This window comes from Otolemur garnettii, unplaced genomic scaffold, assembly GCF_000181295.1.
Source record: "Otolemur garnettii isolate 467f Iridium unplaced genomic scaffold, OtoGar3 scaffold00022, whole genome shotgun sequence".
Taxonomy (NCBI): domain Eukaryota; kingdom Metazoa; phylum Chordata; class Mammalia; order Primates; family Galagidae; genus Otolemur; species Otolemur garnettii.
In genome coordinates, this window is record NW_003852417.1 from 985,706 (window position 1) to 994,189 (window position 8,484).

General features: G+C 47.3%; 1 long non-coding RNA gene across 1 annotated transcript; it reads right to left on the reverse strand.

Moving 5' to 3' along the window:
- Window positions 1–83: 83 nt before the first annotated feature.
- Window positions 84–8,478, reverse strand: LOC111724365. Its single transcript, XR_002772669.1, has 3 exons — window positions 6,191–8,478; window positions 1,487–1,800; window positions 84–549 (listed from the first exon to the last, which is right to left on the reverse strand). It is a non-coding gene; the product is annotated as an uncharacterized LOC111724365 (long non-coding RNA).
- Window positions 8,479–8,484: the final 6 nt, after the last annotated feature.

The following is an 8,484-nucleotide window of genomic DNA, read 5'->3' on the forward strand; positions in this document are numbered from 1 at the left end:
ATTCAGAAATCAATAATTTCCCTCCTGTCCCTACTTATAACTTCAAAAAACAAAAACGTAATTTCTGATTTTGACCTGTTTGCACATCATTTGTTCAGGTAGAATACTACTTAATTAAACTCATTAAAAGCTAAGTGTTAGAATAAGGGTAAATTTGGTTCCATGGCGTGGGAAGTGGCTCTTGGTTTAAAATATGCTAATCTGTAAGAAAGTGGAACGTAGCATCTGAGAGCTTCCTGGTCTCCCTCGCGGGGTGGACCACAGGCAGAGCTCAGGCCTGGACCTGCTCTTCAGGACGACTCTTCTAGAAGAACCCGAGTTTGCAAGACTGAATCTATTTTTGAGTAGCCAGAATCTAAAAATTAGGAGGTAGCACAGTTGTTTGATTAAAACTGAAGCTGAGTCCGTCCTCTCCATGACTTGCAATTTGGGGAAGGGCAAGTTGTCAGGGCTTCCACTCCAGCTCCTGGCCAAGTGGCTGAGAGGGAGAGGAGGGTGACCAGGTGGAAGGAGGAGGATGGGGCCTCCACCAGATCTTCAGCACAGGACCTGTTAATACGAAAATGAATGTCGTTCAGCGCCTGCTTCTCTGAACACAGAGGAGGGAGACCCACAAGAGATTACTTTGCAGAATGATAAAGCTCCCTATCTAGTTCATAACCCTGGGGAGACCCAGAAAAGTATGGATTTTGATTTGAACAATAATGAACTGGTAAATGATACGGCTTTCGGCTGTGTAATGACTGTATTAATTTTCCAGCTCTGATGTTAAACCCAAACAGAGGCCCCAAAGAGATAGGACTGTTATCTAAGCAACAATTAATATGCTGGAAACGCTGTTTAGGAATAGCCCCATAGTTCACTCTGCTATCACGAATATAACTTTTATTCCTTCACCATCTTGATAAATTCTCATAAAAATTTAATAAACATAGACTAATTTAAAGAGAACTGACATTTACACATACTGTTAGTTTTAGATCACCAACTTGAAAACACATTGAAAGAGAAAAAGTGTTCTGTATTCCAACCTATATTATTTTCCCAGTTTAGGAAAAATGGCCTTGGTTTTCTAAAGAGATTGAATTTTACCTCTGCTTGGCATTGCGTCCGCAAGGTAGACCCCTGTCTGTGAATTTGCCAGTGACATGATTTCCCCCCCAATGGCATGGATTTCCCCTACTTCTCCACAGTGAGTCAAACCCTTTTCAAGTTTAAGTGTTGAAAGACAGCAAAGGACACAAATGAACTTGAACACATACTAAGGATTTGTAACTCCATTTGCCAAGCTTAACGTGGTTCAGGTGGGCAGTGCTCCTAGGGTTGTTTGGATTCACAAAACTACTGGGGAAGAGACAAGCTGACCAGCTCAGAGGCTGCCTCACCCGCAGCTGAATCGCAGCCATCACGGTGTAATGATTTTTTACTAGATTGAGGGGATTTCCAGCACATCCTGGGGTACAGTTTTATTACATTCGGGACTCACCTCTATAAAGGCATTTCAGAGCATGGGGTGCAGGAGGATGTGATTCAGGGAGCGTTTGAAAGTTGGGCATTACTTGTGCTGCCCTCTCATCTCTGGACAGCTCCCTTCGCTGGTAACGAACCAGGATGTAGGTGTTTTGCCAGGTCTGGTGACACAGCCTCCCTGGGTGCTGAGTCTGACGCCAATGTGCCAGGTGACTCCAATGTGCCAGGTGAAAGGAAGGCAAAGGCCAACCCATGCCCGGCAGGTTGGCAGGTGGCTTGTCACGTCTTCAGTCCTTCCAGAACATGTGGCCCCAGAATCCTATGATGTACCTGGAACAGTGAGTAGGAACAGCAGAGCAGCGGCTCAGTTCCTGCTCTCCACAGGGCACACTCTCCCTCCCCACTCCCTGCAGTGCCCAGGCTAGACCACAGAGTGGGCAGGCAAGCCAGCTGCACAGATTGCCTGGGAAACGGAGATGCCACCATCCACTCATTGTGTGACCTCAGACTAGATACTTTCATTACTTAATTCTCCATTTTCAAATCCGAAAACAGGGATAGCCTGCCGCGTAGGGTTGTTGTGAGGTGTAAATGACTTCCCCTGCAAACACTCTGGGTGGCCAGGCCCTCAGGATAGTGACCATGCACTTGGCGAGTCTCCCACTTCCCCCTCCATGTATGTGGGGTCTGGGAGTAACAGCTGCATTCTCATCTGTATGAGCTGAGCCCCCTCTCTGCACCGTGAGCCCTTGGAGGAACTGGGCCACACAGTGGGCAATGCTGACATGAACGAGAAACAGTGTGGACGGCTCTGCCTCTTGAACAAATTATACATTGTACTTCCTTTGGATGACTCCGTTAATTAAAACAAAAAATATATATGTTAATGAAAGACCCTGATGACACCAGCACCAAAGGGCTGTTGAAAGGATCAAAATGTGCTAACAATACAAGTAATTCCACACGTTTGAAAGTAATTTGCAAATGTCTATTACTATAATGACCGGCCATGCAAATGTATTTGTCAATCGTTTGAATCCATGATCCTGGCTATGGGCTGTCCTGGAGCAGTGGGAAAGCTGCTTTGAAATAGGATACACTCATTAGAATTCCAGGCTCTCCAGAGTAACAGGCTTAACAGATCAAAATAGATTTTCCTGCTCTAAACTCTGCCCAAACCCTGGAGGAGAAAACTCTCTGGTCAAGACTCCTTCCTGCCATGGCTCTCTTCAAGTTTTTCGCTACAGCCGGGGAACTGAAGGAATCCTACTCCCAAAGGTTTGTCCCAAGCCACCTCGGAGTTCTCCTTAAAGGACACTCTCAAAGTCCTTTCAAAGAGTGTGGAAATGAATAATTCAAAGGAAGGAATCCTTTTGTGGCATGCAAAGTTGTTCTTTCTGAAAAGGCTAAAAGCACTTTCACATCAATGATCTCTTGACCCCTGCTCCAACCCTCGAGGCAGGTATTAGCAGCTTGGCTTTGTTGGTGCTGAAACTGAAGACCCGGGGCTTAAGTGACCTGCCAGGCTCCACACAGGCCTTTTGTAACCTGGGGAAATCTCACAGGCCAATTCATTTTGGAGCAAACAAAACCTCCAGAGAAAGGGAGAATGGTCAGTCCCAAGTGGCTGCCGCTACCTCTACCTCTCCCCCCGGAAAGGGAAAAGAACAAAATAAAACCCCTCAAAAAAACGCAACAAAAAAGGAAGGCCAAACCCCTGGGGGCCTTTGAACCAAAGGGGAAAAAAAAAAAAAAAAAAGTAATGCTCGATCAATCCTGAACTGTTTCCAACTCCTGTTTTGGGAGCCCCACCTATAGCAGCAAATGCCCTGTCCACAGCAGGTGCCACACTAAGGGGACAAACTTCTGCAGTGAGCACTCCTCTATCTTCACGGACCACGGGGACCCTCCATGGCTGAGGGCTAGGGATGAATCCAAGGGCTCTAGGGAACCCTTTCTCCCTTCCTACCATGGCTCTCCCCTCCCCATTAGTTCCCATCCCGCCCAAGCTCTTCACTCCGGGGAGCCAGCCAGCGATGCCGGCCTCCCCATCTCCTCACTCAAGTCCACCCCTGCCTTTAGCACCTACACAGACCCTCCCTCCTCCAAAAAAGGTTTTCCTAATCATTCCTGCCCAAACTCTACAACTTCTGTTCTGAACTCACTCATTCAATAAAGTGTTAACAGAAAAAAGGAAAAAAAAAATACCTCAATCTCTATAAAATAATTTAAAGAGATTTTGAGCCAATGTGTGTGATCATGGCCCAGGGAGCCACCCTCAAAACGCCTTGAGCAAGTGCTCCTGCAGTGATTGGGTCATGCATTTCTAGGGAGACAGGAATTTCAGATAAAAATCCCTAAACCAGTGCATGGAAGGTGTACATTGGTTTGGCCCCAAAAGATGGGCCATCTTGAAGCTAGAGCTTACAAGTTATAGGTGGGTTCAAAGATTCTTTGATTTGTAATTAGTTAAAAAAGAAATAAAGCTTTCTATAAAAGTTTGCAATGTTTTAAGATAAGGAAGTCCGTTAATCAGAGACAAGCCACAATATACCCCCTCAAGTGATCTGCAGGAGATTGGATGGCCTGCAGGAGATTTAGCCTTTGCTCGGCATGGCCGTGGGTCCTGTTAATAATGTTACAGCCCAATCAAGTCCATTGCCTGCTGCTCAAGGGGAAGCCAAGACATTGAGACAGCAGGGTTACAGTGCAGAAAGCGTTTAATATCACAGACGCCATGTGAGGAGACAGGAGGAATGTCTCAAATCTGTCTCCCTGAGAATTTAGGAGAAAGGGTTTTTAAAGACAGTTTGGTAGGCAGAGGGCTAGGCAGTGAGTCTTCTGATTGTCTGGGTTCAAGGTGGAATCACTGAGCTACAGTAATTTTCTCATCCTGAGCTAATTCCTGCATGGGGGTCACAAGTGCAGTTGTGTCAGTTCCTTGGTAAGGGCCACTGGCCTGGATGGATCAGCTGCCCATGCGAATGCAGGCCCTGGGAGATATCTCAAAAGCTCACCGTAGGTTTCACAAGGGCAAAGTCATCTATAGGAGCCGGGAAGAAAGCTCAGAATCTTTACGACTGTCAGTTACATGACTCCTGAGCAGTCAGCAATGATGGGAGAGCGAACTGGGAAACACAGGCTGGTTATATGCATATTGTAACTATAGTTTAGGCTCCGACCACAGTTCCCATCTGTGGCCCTTTACTAATTTCATCAAGGGTGGTTTCAGTAATAATTTAGTATATTATCATCACAGAGATGTGCCCAACCGCCCTTCCCTTCACAGCTAACAATTCAATCTTAAGTCCTTTCTGGGATCCCCAAGAGGGGGGCCCATCGGTTGGTAGGAAGCTTAGGATTTTATTTTAGTTTACAAGCAGCTTATTATTCACCAAGTTCCCACTGTCGCCAGGTGTGGTTGACAGCAGGCGCACGAAGGGACCCTTTTTACTTACATCCTTCTAAAGATGTGTTGGGTGGCCCCTCACGCTAACTCCTGCTCTTTTATAATATACCAAATCCTGCCCGTGAATGACAGCACTGCTTTCCATCATAGCCCAGGGTCCTTACTGAGTACGTCGAGGGAGAAGTGGGAGTAATAAGGACCAAGGCGGAAACAGAGTCTTTGGAGGCACAGCTCAGCTCTGCCCCAGTGGAGAATGTGTGTCCGCAGGACCATAAAGCACCTCCCCCAGGGAGTGCCCAGACCTGGCTGGCTGCAGCTTTGGAAGCTGCTGGTCACTCACTGCTGTGCTGATGAACTCCCGCTCAGCTCCTGATGGGCTATTAAAAGCACATGCAGGTCACACGGGTTTGATCCTCTCAGAAGAATCTGGCCATGAGCTGGGTTTAATCTCTGACAGCCTGCAGGCTCACCCCTTGGTCTTCAGGAAGGATGTGGTCCAGCAAACTAAGACCCTTCTGAAAGTTCATTACTGACTACTAACACTTGCTGGTTAGAATCTAAACCTACACGTCTATCCTTCCCTCTGTGTACATCAGCACACATTTTCCCTGTTAATCTGCACAGTGGTCTGCCAGAGATCTTATTCTCCTTAACGGTACAAGGCCAGGTGGTAAAGCAAAGTAGGCAGTGAGGCTCTCTGCCCACAAGTGCCTCCCTGTAGGGCTGAGCTGGAGCTGAGACTCCCACTGGGACTGTCAACTCTGGGAGCAGTGGGGGCACATGTGCTCCAGAGCATGGAGGGGTGGGTAGGAGACACCTACACAGCCAAATGAAACATGTTGGAAAGGGAACTTGGAGGGGGTGACGTGTGGAAAGGGCATTGGGGGGCACTAGGCTGGAGGAAAGCCCAGAATCTAAACATGTGTTCCTGCGACTATTCAGGGTTTGAGTAGCACTTTTAATTACAGGAGAGCAACAAACAACTAACGCCCATGGGCCGTCATGACTGGTTCCATTTTTAACATGGTGAGAGGTACACAAGGATTCGTCCACTCTGTGCTGCCAGGTGGGAGCCAGGCCTCCCCAGACTGCTGATTTCCCACCTGTGATAGCATCAGCACCGACTTCCGTGGGGTTCAGGGTCCCGAGGCTATTGGCCCAGCTCCTCCCCTTCCTGAACAGGTGCCCATCCCCAGGCCAGCTCTAATGGGAGCCCAGCAGGGACATTTGCTTCTCTAGAAAAACAGGGGTTACTACAATGGAAAATTTCAGTTGCTCCCTCCAGATGGAAGAAGTAATAGCCAGACTTACCCAGGCCCTCATCTCTAGGGCATAGTCACAGAGATGGGAGTCCAAAGCTCAGACCTGAGGTCCAGCCCCCACTTGGGATTCACCAGTCACACTGCCACTTATCCCAAGATGTGAAGCACATGGTTTTTCCAAAGCCCTGGATCAAGATTTATTTTCCAAGTAGCTATTAATGAGGCCAAAGTAGAATCCGCTCCACGTCAGCATTTCAGAGCATTCTTCCCGTCTAGTTTGGGAAGATGGGACTGTGTCTTCTCTCTGCCTGGGTCATCCTGCGTGGTACAGTGATCGTTCTCTTGCCTAAAAATGTTGGATTTTTCATTTCATTGATTGACTTTGGCAGTGGGCATGTGACCTTTGAAAAATTTACTGGAATGTCAGCCTCGAAAGTAAAAGAAAAATCATCTGATGAATGTGATTGAAGTGCCAGTGAAAGCACAGACGTTCCCCACGGGCCTGTTACCACAGTGGAACTTTACCATCAGTCGCTTGAGAATGAGCAAACTCGAGCAGCAGAATATTTACTAGCTAAGCAAATGTTGTCTAAGAGGTACAGCACACAAGTCTGGAGAGTTGCACCTGTGTCCTACAAACTACCAAAGCCCAAAGCGGGTTACAATTAATGACTAAATAAAAGCAAAAGCCCCCAAATTTGTAAGATAACAACAGTGGTAGGCCAAGAACTTGAAAGTCATCCTGCATAAATGCAGGGCTGAACCAGCACCTAAGACCCATCTCCCTTCACGTAGTGTACTTGTGTTGCAGGAAAGAAAAATAGAACCAGAATATGATGCCGTCCGTCAGCAACTGACTTCCAGTGCCATCTGCATACATTCCTGGCAATATTAATTTGCAATTAACAAGGGCCTTATGTTTAATCCCCTGCAATTCCCAGTCTTAAAGGCTGAGGGAGGGGGGTTAGTGGAAGGGAACAGGCAGGTGAGTGGTGAGCCTTCTCATAAACAAATAATTCTGCTTTTTGATACTGAATCACTGGCCTGTAAGCTGCTTTCTCAAACTAATAAAAGGTCATTCGTTGAAGGGAAAAGGAAGATTTCCATTATGTCACCATGTGAGGCAACTCGGCTGAAGGATGGCAGTACATTACAGCGTGGGCGCTGTGTCCCGCTGGCCCACGCCCCAGGCTGAAGGTCTCTGTCTACACAGGACACACCCGTATGGAAAGTGCAAGTGGGGTGTGCAGACTCCCAAGCTCCTGAAATAGACAAAGCAGAGCCCAGGCTGCTGCCGGCCTGTGGACACCAGAGAGCAGGAGGAGTGTGAGCTCCCGAGCTGGTCATCCCTGCCTGCTGAGCCCGGCCTGCCCCTGGCCAGCTGTGGGATCTTCTACAAGCGACATAACTTCTCTGTGCCTTGATTTCCTCGGGTAACAAAGAGGCAAAAAGCTCACTGTGAGGATTTCATGAGAGCATCGTAAAGTGTCTGCCACAAAATGCCATAAATGCGGGTTTACTCTGTGTCAGACACTTTGCTAGATCTTTATTTGCTCGTTCTGAGGATTCTTAATAACTTTAAAAACACTTCAACCACATTTGGGTAAGGAGAACAAGGCCGTTCATGCTCATTTTACTGAAAAAGAAGTGAGAGCCCCAGTGCCCCCTCCCATTGCTCCAGCGGATACACAGCCCTGCACACGGCCCCTGGAAAAGCTGGCTTTGTCCAAAACGAACAGCACTTTCCTCGGCCACTGTAATTCCCATGCTCCAATTGCATTTATCAGAACAGCATTGTCTGATTTGATCTTGTTCTCAAGAAAAAAACTATCCTAACTATGTAGTGGCAAAATCTTAGGGAATTATGTATTGAATCCAGCTGATCTGTGATGGAAACGTGGAGAGCAAAGAAGCAGATCTTTCTTGGCTTCACATCTGGTGAGCTAGGCAGCGACAAACATCGGCTGGAGATGATGACATGCCACCGTAAAGCGAAATAGTTAACCAACGGTAAAGTAGAACATCATTACCTATCCTAGAGCAACAACCGGAGCTTCTTCATAAAGCCCATGAGAGTAATAATAGCAACAGTAAGACACTGATATTAATCACATATTTCCACCCCTGTCCTGCAGCCAAGACGATAGATAAGGTTTAAACTGAAAGTCTCTGTGACACTCAGGAAAACATAATGTCCTCCCAAGCTGGTGGAGAAACGCAGGTGTTTCTGCCATTTGCAGAAAGGGCATTTCACGTCTGGTGGAAGCTGGGACACAATTCCCTTGAACACCCACTCCCAGGCCAAGCACTTAAGGACATGACTCATCTGGAGTGAACAAGGCA